The 11,913-nt window shown below is 40.3% G+C and overlaps 1 pseudogene; it reads right to left on the bottom strand.

Moving 5' to 3' along the window:
* Nucleotides 1-796: 796 nt before the first annotated feature.
* LOC110308973 (nuclear autoantigenic sperm protein-like) lies at nucleotides 797-3,048 on the bottom strand (annotated as a pseudogene).
* Between the last annotated feature and the right edge of the window lie 8,865 nt (nucleotides 3,049-11,913).

The raw sequence follows: 11,913 nt of genomic DNA, 5'->3' as shown, positions 1-11,913 counted from the left end.
GTGATTGGAGTTCAGGCTGCCATCCCATCCCGCCTCTTATTCTGCTTCTTCCTTGGTGTGTCTCATTAACTTCATGTTAGCTGTGAGGCAAGTCAAGTCCAAGGAGAGCAAATAATTTTCTGGAGATTGCAGAGTTAGTCAGTAGAAGAAAAGCCCTTGGAGATCCACTTGGCCTAACTGTGCCTCTGCTATCTCTTTAGACACAGCCATACTAAGTAAGACATGCCTGTTCTGGCTGTAGGGAGAAACATGATTTCTGACAAAACCCTTGCCCATGAATTCAGGGTTTTCTACTAAAATAGAAGCCTTTCTCGTCAGCTCTTATATCAATCAGGCAATAGGTTAGCATTAATCAGCTGAAACCACCTCACTTCACTGTGGTTTGACCCTCAGTGATAGACAGAGTCACCCAAGAAGATTGAAAAACTAATTGAATCTGGACTCTGCCCTGAAGAATTTGATCTCAGGGTTGCAAGAGACTCTGTGTCAGGAGTTTTCAAAGGCTCCCAGGTGACTTTAGGGTGTAGTCAATGTCTGACCAACCACATAGAAACTCATGTTCAAAGGATGCCACTGGGTGTCAATGAAGAAACAGGGAGCCACCACAATGAGTCAATAGTCTTCATATTAAAAAAAAAAAAGTTTGCCCCTTCCATAGAAGCCTGATTCTATGACTAGTACACATTTTTTGTTGTCTACAATTGTTATTGGAGTTAAACAAAAAGAACCCCCAAAAGTGAAAAAATACATTATGTACAAACCCACTTTCCCTCAGGAGGAAGGTTCTGTTTGCTTCTTAATATGCAGTGCTTTTCATTGTAGCTGTAGACTCCACTGCCCCCATCCCCTTCTGTTGTCTGGCTCTCAGCCTGTTCTCAGTCTCAGCCTCCATGTTTTCTGAAACTTCATTTCCACTGGAGACAGCATCCCCACTGCCTCTCACTGGAGACAGCATCCCCACTGCCTCCATTTATCTCTGGCTCTTGTTTCTCTTTCTTTGTATCATCTTGCCGGCACTCTCTTCCCCTGGTTTCCTCTTCTTTCTGACAAGATGGGAAATATCAATCACACAGTTTGATGAGGAAGTGCCATCTGTTGGTTTTCTACTGGCCATCATGGATACTGAGGCACTGGCTCCACTAGGAGTGAAACCCGAAAATTCCCTGAGGCTTAGGCCAGTTCAGCTCCATCCCTACACCACTGAGATTCCTTTGCATCTTCTATCTTCCTTCGAATTTCAGGTGGCAGTTCTTTTAGCTCCTCAATTTCTTTCTCATATTCAGTAAATGTTCCTTTAGCCTCCTCATCTGCTCATGTAGTACTGCCATCCTCTTCTCAATGACTTCAATAGATTTGCCAAACCGTGCTACTGCCTCATTACACTGAGAGGCATAACCATGGGCCAAACCCAACTGGTAGTGAGTTTCTGCAAGGAGACAATCGTGAGCTTCCAAATATTGTTCTTTTAGGCTTAGGCAAGCCTGAAATTATCCTCCTCTTTGGATATAATTCTCAGATTCAACACTAACTTCTCCAAGTTTAAGATGGGTTTGTGCAGCATAAAACTGGGCTTCTTTTGTTTCTTGCCTCTTAAAAATGACCTTGGCTAAATCCAGCATATCCCAGGCAAGTTCTAAATTCTCAATCTCTTCCTCTTCATTTTCTTGAGGAGACTTTTTTTTTCCAAGAACTGATTTATTTGTTGTTTCTTCAGCCTTGTCATTTTCTTTGTCTTCTTCCTCTGAGCCTTCAGTTTCATCTACATTATTATTATTTTCTACCAAAGATTCATCTTCTGTGTTTTCTCCTTCTTCCTCTTCTATATGCACTCCTTTTAAGGCATTTCCCAACACTCCAGTCTCCATTCTGGCCAACTCCAGAAGTGACTTCCCATAGATAAAAGGATGCTTCTGCACACTCATTAGCTGTTTTTCCATACTTCTTACCTAAAAGACTAACTGCTTCCCGGAATGCATTAACAGTTGCTAGAATGTCACCCATCACCAGATGTTTCTGTCCTAGTCCCAGTAGTTTCTTAGCTTCATTATCCACATCCAGATCTTTAATCCCAGCACTGAGGAGTCAGAGGCAAGTAGATCAGCATGGTCTACATGGTGTGTTTCAGGAGAGCCAGGGCTCTCCATTTTTTTTTTATTTAATTTTTTTTCTTTTTCTTTTTTTTACATATAAAACTATTTTTTTATTACATCTTTTCCTCAATTACATTTCCAATGCTATCCCAAAAGTCCCCCATACCCTCCCCCCTAGGGCTCTCCATTTTATCTGCAGAGGTAGAAGGAAATTGAGCATCTTCAATTTCAGGTAGAGAAAATGGTAGATTTAACTAATAAACCTTTAAATTATCTCTGAATTCAGTTACATAGCAATTTCTCATCCATATTCTTACCTTGAGATTGGCTCCTGCAGTGTACATACAAAACCTGTGACCTGAGTTGCACCATGCATGTCCTTGTCTGCCTCATGAGTGCCAGAATCACCTGCTTTCTTGAGGACAGGATGTCAAGAGGAAACACAGCTGTGCCAGAGGGTGTTTCAGATGCCCCTTGGCTCATTTTCTCTGAGGAACAACCAAGGGGAATGTTTTTTTACTCTTTCTTGGAATAGATGAAATGATGACTATTAATTTCTGACCCCAAACCTCATATAACCTTTTGGTTCTAATTGTTGTTTGCAGTGGAGGCTAAGAAATGCCACCTTCTCTACTGTCTGGCAATATCTTATCCATCCTTGACAGGGCTGTAGGGAAGGGGATACTAATGCTTGATGATGCTTTCTAAGGCTAATTCAGAATCATCAGCCTTTCTTCCCCAAGGCTTTTCCTTTTGTTGTCTCAGGAAGGAAGACTCAGATTGGGCCACCTTTGATACAGCAAGAGACTCATATGGATGAAGATGGTATGCCAGGCAACTTTCCTACCTCATTCCTCTGGCGTTGGCAGTTCTCATTCAGCTGGTGGGATAAAATCTGATGCTCAATACTGACTGTTAGGAGAACATGGTCTTCCTTTGCTTCAGAGGGTCTTAACATTTGACTCTACTGCCCAAACACTTCAATAGAATCCTGTCTTTAGTCAGTGTCATGATGTCTTTGAGGTAGAGCAGAACTGTATTTTATGAAAACTGAGAATTGCTTTATAGTCTGGGCAACCAATGCCAATCCATACTCTCCCCTATAGTGCTTTGCAAGAAGTATGATAAGTTCGCCGATGGCTTCTGTTATTTCTAAGTTTCTTAGCTTGAAATAGCCCTTTAATTCAACCTTAGTCATGGAACTATGAAAATAATATGTTTGTTAAGTTGATGATAACAATCTGGGCATGGATTGCATATCTGTTTTCTCACTACTGTGACACTCTTGGCTTGTACATACTAACTGCTCAATAAGTAATTGTCTTATTGAATTGAAGCTGTTTAGAAATGTTGCTAATTACTCTGTTGCCATGAGGAGAAGGAGGAGGAGGAAGAGGGAGAGGAAGAGGATTAAAAGGAGGAGGAGGGGGAGGAGGAAGAGGAGGAGGAGGAAGAGGAGGAGGATTAAAAGGAGGAGGAGGGAAAGGAGGAAGAGGGGGAGGAAGAGGAAGAGGAGAAGGAGGAGGAAGAGGAGGAGGAGGAGGGGGAGGAGGAGGAGGAGGGGGAGGAGGAGGAGGGGGAGGAGGAGGAAGAGGAGGGGGGAGGAGGAGGAAGAGGAGGAGGGGGATTAAAAGGAGGAGGAGGGGGAGGAGGAAGAGGAGTATATTGTGAGCCTGGGGCACTGAGCCAATAATGTCTCTTCCTCACATATCCAATATTTAGTGGGCGAGAATTCTGAGCAGTTAGATTTTATAGGCCAAGCAATCACTCTGACAACTATTTACATTTAGCCCTAAGTGCTTTCTAAATATTCCAAGCAGCTTTATTCTGTAATTTCTGGGGCACCTGGAGGAGTATGGTAAATCATTTTTTGCACATATAACATGCATATTGACCCCATGAAACTCAAAATAAGTATGTTTTGTATACAAGTTGTAACTTTATACATGAAAGTGTCTCTCATCCTTAGGCATATCCAACCTTTTTGCCATTCAGATATCATCTACAAAACCCATGCATGAGGACCACACAGTATAATTACAAAAACAACTTCACAAAAACTCATGGTTTGAATGAGTTTATGCTTTTTCACTGGGTTATGTTCATTGCTATGTGGAGCTGCACGAGGCTAGTGGCCAGTGGTTGGACATCTCTGCTCCGGAGAATTTTCTTCCTCTTCTGCCTTTCCCATGGTAATTCTCCCTCAGGAATTTAATAAACGTTGACGCATTGTACTGGAAACAAATTCTTTTAAAATACAATGTGAGGCTCTCTTTACAATTTGTGCTATACAATCACAATCTTTCCATTGAGGACATAATTGAGTGGAGTTTGCCCGAGTCAGTGGTCTGGTGAAAGTTCATTGGAAGCAGAGTTCAAAGCAATGCATGGTGACTATGAGAGGTGAAGTTCACATATAATATCAACCATACAGCTAGGCCCATCCCATAGTGTTGGCCCTGTCTTAACCTACCCTGGAACTTACACACCTTATTCTTTATCTGGGGCTTTTTGGACCAGTTCACAGAAAAATTAAATGCACAACTTTTAAAATTATGAGTCTTTGGGGTTTAAATATGAGCATATATCTTCTAGCTCTTTAGGCAAATAACATAATTTTCCTCATGCTAGCATTTTGTCTATAAAATATAACCTGTGTTTAATGAGGGTGTGCCTATTTAAAGGCACAAACCCACATGCTCACAAGCCTCAGCTCTGTAACTCCAATGCTGTAGTTAGCCCAAAGAATAAACACAGGGAGACCTCTAGGCTTCTAAGACCAGAGATGAAGAGTTTTGAAGCAGGATGAGGTGAATAAACTGTCGAAAGATGACTAGGTACCAGAAGTACTAGAGGAACTCAAGTGAACTGAGCTCCTTAAAGTTAAGGCAGACTGAGAGAAAGAAAGGAAAAATAGGCCTCTTACTTGTCTGTGGCTTCAATCCAAACTTCTGACTCACTGGTTTATCTCCTTAGGTGCTTGGATTATAAAAGCAGTGCAAACACTGTCATTAAAAATAGAAAGTTATATTGTAAATTAAATGTCCCCACTGGGGAGATAACATTTCTGAGCTATTTGTAGTTGGCAGACACTAAAATAAGATACCCACTCTGCAGTGGATTCTGTTTTGTCCCTGTGACTTTAATTGGACTGCCAGGACACACGTCATCTTCAAGTGTATTTACCCATCCTAAATCAAGAAAGTGAGTTTCTAGAAGCACGGAGACAAGTTGAATAAGCAAGCCTGCCCCAGGATTGGACTGTATTGATTTGGTGTTAAACTAACAGAAAAGAATCCCTCTGAAACATTTCTATTTAACCACCATAGAAGAGGCCTGAGAATGGAAGTGAGGTCTACTGAGTTCTTCTTTTTAAATCAAAGGGCTCTATTTGCAGTTTGAAGTACTCTGGTGCGTAGTAAAATCTTGGGTAGCTGGGAATCCCTGTGCCCATCTCTTGCAGAACAATCACAAGAGAGATGTAGCAGCCACAAGTATTCCCAGGAAACCTGAAAGCAATACAGATGATGTAAAGCCTCATCTACATCTCTAGGGTTTGCCACCAAGAGCTAGAAAGCCTGAAGGTTAGAAGAGTCTCCAGTGACTGGCAAGTGCTCCATAAGGAAAGAGAATCCACTTTTATTTTTAATACTCTCCTAGACAGAAATATAGACAAGTAAATTAAAGGATTCTGCCCCCCTAAAGTAATGAAATTTCTTTTTCTAGTTGAAATTGTCTATTCAGTTTATTAATAGCCCTGCTCTGAGTTTTCTGATTGCTTATTTTAGTCTTGTAAGAGATGAAGGAAGAATGCAAGCACTCAACAGGGCTACCCTTAGATAGATCATGGGAGACACTGGTGTGCATTTCTTTGGTGTTTGGTTTGACTGGGTTTGGTTTTTTTTTTTTTTTTTTTTTCAGGGGTTGTTATTTGGAAGATTTTCGTGGTAGCTTTCTTTGCAGCATGGTATAGTTATGAGCAGCACAGGGCAGAACTAGGCATGTGGGAGACAGGGTACCGCCTCATGGAGGTCAGGGAGAAGTGACAGTTTTCCGCGCTATTTTAGATGTGCAAGATTTTCATTCCCAGCACTGATTTAGAAAAACAGTAAAGATGCTTCTGGACATAAATATCCTCCTGTTAGTGTGTGTGTAAGGCCAGGGCAGGAGGTGGAGGAAGGGAAAGGTGACAACTCAGGATTGTTGTAGGATATGGTGATAGAGAACCTTAATTAAGATTGGCACAGGAACCAACCCAGATTATTAGTAAAAAGAATTCAGTTAGAGATCATATTTGTCCACCATTTCCTCAGTTACATGACTTGTCTGGTGACCACATTCAATTTCTCTGCGATCAACCTCCAGCTTTACTTGTACCACGCATAGTCTCACATCTCTTCCATGAATGCAAGACTCACATAAACAAAGGTGAAACATTTACTTCGAGTTATGAATGTGTATCGTCGAAAATAAATAAATTGGATATCAGATTGCAATGAAGTAATTAAATTACATCTAAGAGTTCTTCTTTCTAGTACTAACATGCTCACCTCTGGAAGATTAGGTTTTCTCCCTTTCCTTCTGCTTTTCTTAATTTCTGCTTGCCTGACCCAGACCTATCTTTGGAGATGTATGACAGTATCATGTAAGAGGTTGTTGTTTTGGCATGGGTAGCTTCCTTTCCCATTTTACATAACTTTCCCAGTTCGTTTTACATAACTGTTCCAAATATGCAAGAGCTAATAGACTTCTTTGTATTAGGTATACTTGTGTGCAAAGAATTCAGACCAGGTATGTTAGTTGGCTTAGCAAGGGTAGCCTTATTATTTTGACCTCTCATTCCTTTGGCAAGAAAGGAACTTTGAGACTATTTTGTAAAATTACCTCTGTTCCTAGATAAAGAAGCTACAGATTAAGTGACCTGTTTGAGATTACATACCTAATTGATTGACAGGGATTAGGACTAGAGATGGAGTATGTGGTCCATTCTCTCTCTCTCTCTCTCTCTCTCTCTCTCTCTCTCTCTCTCTCTCTCTCTCTCCATCTCCCTCTCTCTCTCCCTCTCTCTCCCCCACCTCTCTCATACACACACACATGAGATAATATCATATATTTATATATCTAAGATAAATATATATCATATATATTTATATGAGATGTAGCTCACATCTGTATTTTAGAAATGCTTTTAACAATGTTCTTCTTTTATTAACTTTCTTATTTAAGTGTATGAACAATGATTTTTTTATGACATTTCATACCTAAATCATTATATTTGAAAATATTCACCCCCTTCATCACCTTCTCATTTCTCCTTCCTCTTCCCATTTGTCCCTTGCTTCTCCCTGAATAGTCTCCTTTCTGCTTTTGTGTCTCATACATCTGTTCCACATATGGGGAAGGATATGTAATGTGTTTCTTCCAATTTGTAACTAAAAAGAGAATTTCACTCAGTCTTCATGCAGGGTAGAGAGAAGGGAGAGCAGGATGGTTGCCTTAGTGAAATAACTCAGGCATTGCTATGGGCAACGATCTTTGCTGTGTTTTGATTTTTGCAGGACTTGCTGCCTGGGCAGCAGCAGCCTCCTTGCCACCATGAAGAGCCACACCTGAGATGAATAGCTAGCATGAAGACCAAAACACATAGAACAGACTGCATGGTTGACAATATTTTCCAGCTGCTGAGTTAACTTCTGATCTGTTGCTTTCCTGTCTTGTGATGTTGTTGGGAATTGCTGTGGGAATTGATGGAGCAGCTCTCCCAGATTCTATTCAGTAACTGTTAAGAGCTTGCTACTAACCACAGTGGGCATATATTCTTACTAGAAATGGCAAATATTACATGTACCAATGTTCGAATGGATATAACTAATTTAAGATTGGTTCACATTTAGTTGTATGGTCCAACACTTATAGCTGAAAGCATTAATTGCTGTGGTAGCCTGGCCTTGCTGTACAAAAATACTGTACTTAAGCACAGCTCAAATAGTTGCAGAGAGTGAGTCACCATTAGACTCTAGATGGCTGCTGTTATGGAACATGTTTCAATTAAGGACATATCTCTTATTGCTATCAGAGAAAATATACAGTTATCGCTTTACTTTGGAAACTTCTACTCACTCTTGGCCCAATGGCTTCAGATTTTGAGAACAGATTTTTAGTGGATATTCCAATATGTCTTTAGTGGTTGGGTAAACAGATAATAAGAGAAGAGAATTATGTTGGAAAGAGAATTCTTTGGGCTCAATGGCATCCCAGGGGCAGTGTCACTCAGAAGGCAGGGTTTCTAGAAATATAACATCAAGGAAAAGGAAGTTCAGAAGTCATCAGTTTTGAGTAAAAAATCAAAACATCTTAAAACTCCTTCATGCCTCGCCCACTGTACAAATCACACTGGCTTTCAACTCCCAAAACACAGACTGCATTGTGCTTCTATTTGGTGAGATTTTTAAATGACAGTGACTATAGGGGGGGGGCATGGAAAATGAAACCTATATAGGTTAAGAGTGAGACATTGAGCTTCAGTAGAGAATTCTGCTCTCATTTGTAGGACTCATTTTAATTCCTGGTTTGTTTCCTATATTTTAAAATAAAGGTGGTAGACTAGCATTTAAAATAACCCTTTAATTTGTGAAACTGTGCCACAGAGATGATATTCATATGATTCCATACAGAAACATCTTCATTTCTTCAGTGATAGATATGTAGTGAATATGCTGATTGCATAATATGTGTCATGACTTAGACATGTAAAAGATACATGATCATGAGAACTGCACCTGTGACCTCATTTGTGAAAAGGCTTCAATAATACAGAACTGGTGGGTTTTCAGAATAAGCGATGAGATTATTCCTCCTATTTCATAGTTACAAAACCCTATAAAGAGGAATGTTATTATTAAAATTCATGGAGACTCTCAGCCATTTGGGAAATATCATCTACTCTTATACCTCATATTTTTAGGTAAAGCTTACTCACTTCCTTTTATCAAGAATGTTCCATTGCACGTGGGTCTACATTGATGGTAGTTATTGGTGCCAGCTAAAGATTACTGCTTGTCCCTCTGCTTTGCTTATGAAATCGGATCGAATCAAACCTGGCTGGCAAAACATCCTCATTTAGAGGGCTGTCTCAAACTCAGCCAGTGATTCAAGGCAGTTGTATTAGTTACTTTGGTACTGCTGTGACGGACAGAAACACTTTAATGAAGGAAACCTTTATGTTGGCTCATGGGTTCAGAGTAGGTTCAGTCCCTCATGTAGAGTAAGCACGGTGGTGGAAGGGTGTGACAGAAGACTCTCTCTGCATCCCTACCAAAGCACACAGAGAACAACAGTAGAAGCATGGACAGGTATAACCTTCAAAGGTCCACTCCAAGCACCTGCCTTTTCTTTTAAGTCTCATCTGCCAAATGCTCCACGATCTCCCAAAAGCAGGAGCACTAGTGAAAAAAAAATCTCATGATATAGAGAGAGGCATTTCAAGTTCCAAGCAAACAGTAGTCGTGGATGCTTAAAAGCAAGTCCTCTAGGGGTACCTTCAGGATTTTGACCCTGTCCCAAACCTGACTATGGTTCCTCGTGTTTGCTATCTAAATCTCCTCTGGTGTTTTTAAATTTCCCTCAGTTATGGTTTGCATTTACTCAGGAGACTTTTATGTCTATTTCACTTTAGAAATAGAATTGACCTTGCCAAAAAAAAAAAAAAAAAAAAGACAAACATGAAATTACTGGGGACAATCAGTGAGGCTAGTAATAAATGCTTTAAACAGTTTAATACACATATCATGCTCAATGTTAAGAAGGAAATTACTACTTACTACTGCTAGGTTCTGTGAGCCACTCAGAAGAGCCTGAAGTCTCTGGTATTGTAAGTATGACTAGACACTGTGGATACACCAAGATGGCATAAGACTAGTTCTGCATATACCACAAGTGCATGGTGATTCAGATTATAAAATAACATGTAGGTACAGATAGAAGAGAAACTGTCTTTACCAGGATCTTCTATAGTCATTACAAATAGGCTGTGAGGGGTATGAAGTTTTAAAAGAAACTTAGGGTAGGTAAATACAAAGTTTGAGTTCTTATCTGTCATTCTTGCAGGGGTTAGGGGTGGACTTTTGTCTTGTTCTTTAGCTGCAAAGGTAAGTTTTCTTGTTTTTTTTTTTTTGTTTTTGTTTTTTGTTTTTTTTGTTTTTTTTTTAGCTGCAAAGGTAAGTTATCTGTCTTTCCTAAGCATGTTCAATTCATTGGTTGGTCAATGTCATTTACAAATTGTGGCCAAATGGCATTTTTATATTGAATTTTCAGTGTAAAAACATAGTGCTATTGAATCATGGAAGGTATGGGTGTCTTAGTCAGGGTTTCTATTCCTGCATAAACATCATGACCAAGAAACGAGTTGGGGAGGGAAGGGTTTATTCGACTTACACTTCCACGCTGCTGTAGATCACCAAAGGAAGTCAGGACTGGAACTCAAGCAGGTCAGGAAGCAGGAGCTGATGCAGAGGCCATGGAGGGCTGTTTCTTACTGGCTTTCTTGAGTTCTACTCCTGACTTCCTTTGGTGATGAAGAGCAACATGGAAGTGTAAGCTGAATAAACCCTTTCCTTCCCAACTTGTTTCTTGGTCATGATGTTTGTGCGGGAATAGAAACCCTGACTAAGACAAATTTGTACCAGCATAGTGGGGTATTCCTTTGACAACCTGACCATGTTTTGGGGAGGACTGTAGAAGAACTTTGGAACTTTGGGCTAGAAGATCCATTCACTGTTAAGAGCTCTGTCAGATGTTGTGTAGGAGCTTGAAAGATAATGTTGAGAACAGTGCAGAAGATGAAGGCCTGGCTTGTGAAATTTCAGAGGGAAAATTAAAGACTCTTATTGGGGCCACTGCTATTTTGATTGTGAATATTATATGGTTCTGGTTAGCTGGGGCTGAAGAATAAACTATGATTAACAAGATATCGGAATTACTAACATGAAACCTTTGCATTACTGGGGCTATTGATGCTGGTTAGATGGAGCTAAGAAATTAGCGGTGATAAGAAGAGACCAGCAGCATTGAAGTGACAACTTCTGGGAAATGTTTTCTGAGAGCACAAAGAGGCTGTAGTCCAGAGATAGGCAAGGTTGTAATTCGTACTGCAGCAGGGCTTGATAATGTGTAAGAGTCATGCTGGTGGTACTAGTTTTGAAGGCAAGAAGGGGTCATGAATAACAGCTGAGGCTGGGCACTGTGAGAGGCCATGGAAGGTCATTGGTGAAGGTGCAGCCACAGTTGCAATTGATGACCCAGGACTTGAAGGGGTCATGCAAAGGAGTTGAGGCTTGGCATCATGAAGAGAGCCTATGAAAGGCTATTGGTGAAGCATAGTTACAGCAGAAGACATCAGTGTTTTGGAGATGCCAGTACGATAAATGACCAACAAGAACAGCAGCAACAGTGGAGTACAGGCAGCTGGAGCCTAGAATACAAGCTGTGCTACAAAGGGCAAAGCTGGAGAAGTGATTCAAGCCCTTGGAGGAATCCAGAAGATCATGAGATGATCCCAGCCATTGAATTGTTGGAGTTTGATTTTGCCTTTGATTGTGACTGTGCCCTGATATTTTCCCTCTTGAAGGAAGAAGATATTTTAGTGAAGCCCACAGTTAAGAGACTTTGAATTTTTAAAAGACCTTAAAATTTAAAAGATATTAGATATTTTAAGGGGATTGAACTTTTAATATTCAAGACTGTGGGGCTTTTAAAGTTATTAAGATCTTGGTGTTGAATAAGAAAGTAAGTGTTGAGGCGTAATAGTGGCATGTTTGTGTGTCAA

The sequence above is a fragment of the Mus caroli genome, unplaced genomic scaffold (genome assembly GCF_978045245.1).
Source record: "Mus caroli unplaced genomic scaffold, Mus_caroli_1 scaffold_12, whole genome shotgun sequence".
Taxonomy (NCBI): Eukaryota; Metazoa; Chordata; class Mammalia; order Rodentia; family Muridae; genus Mus; species Mus caroli.
Note: the sequence above shows the minus strand (reverse complement) of the source record. Positions and strands in the feature narration are given on the sequence as shown.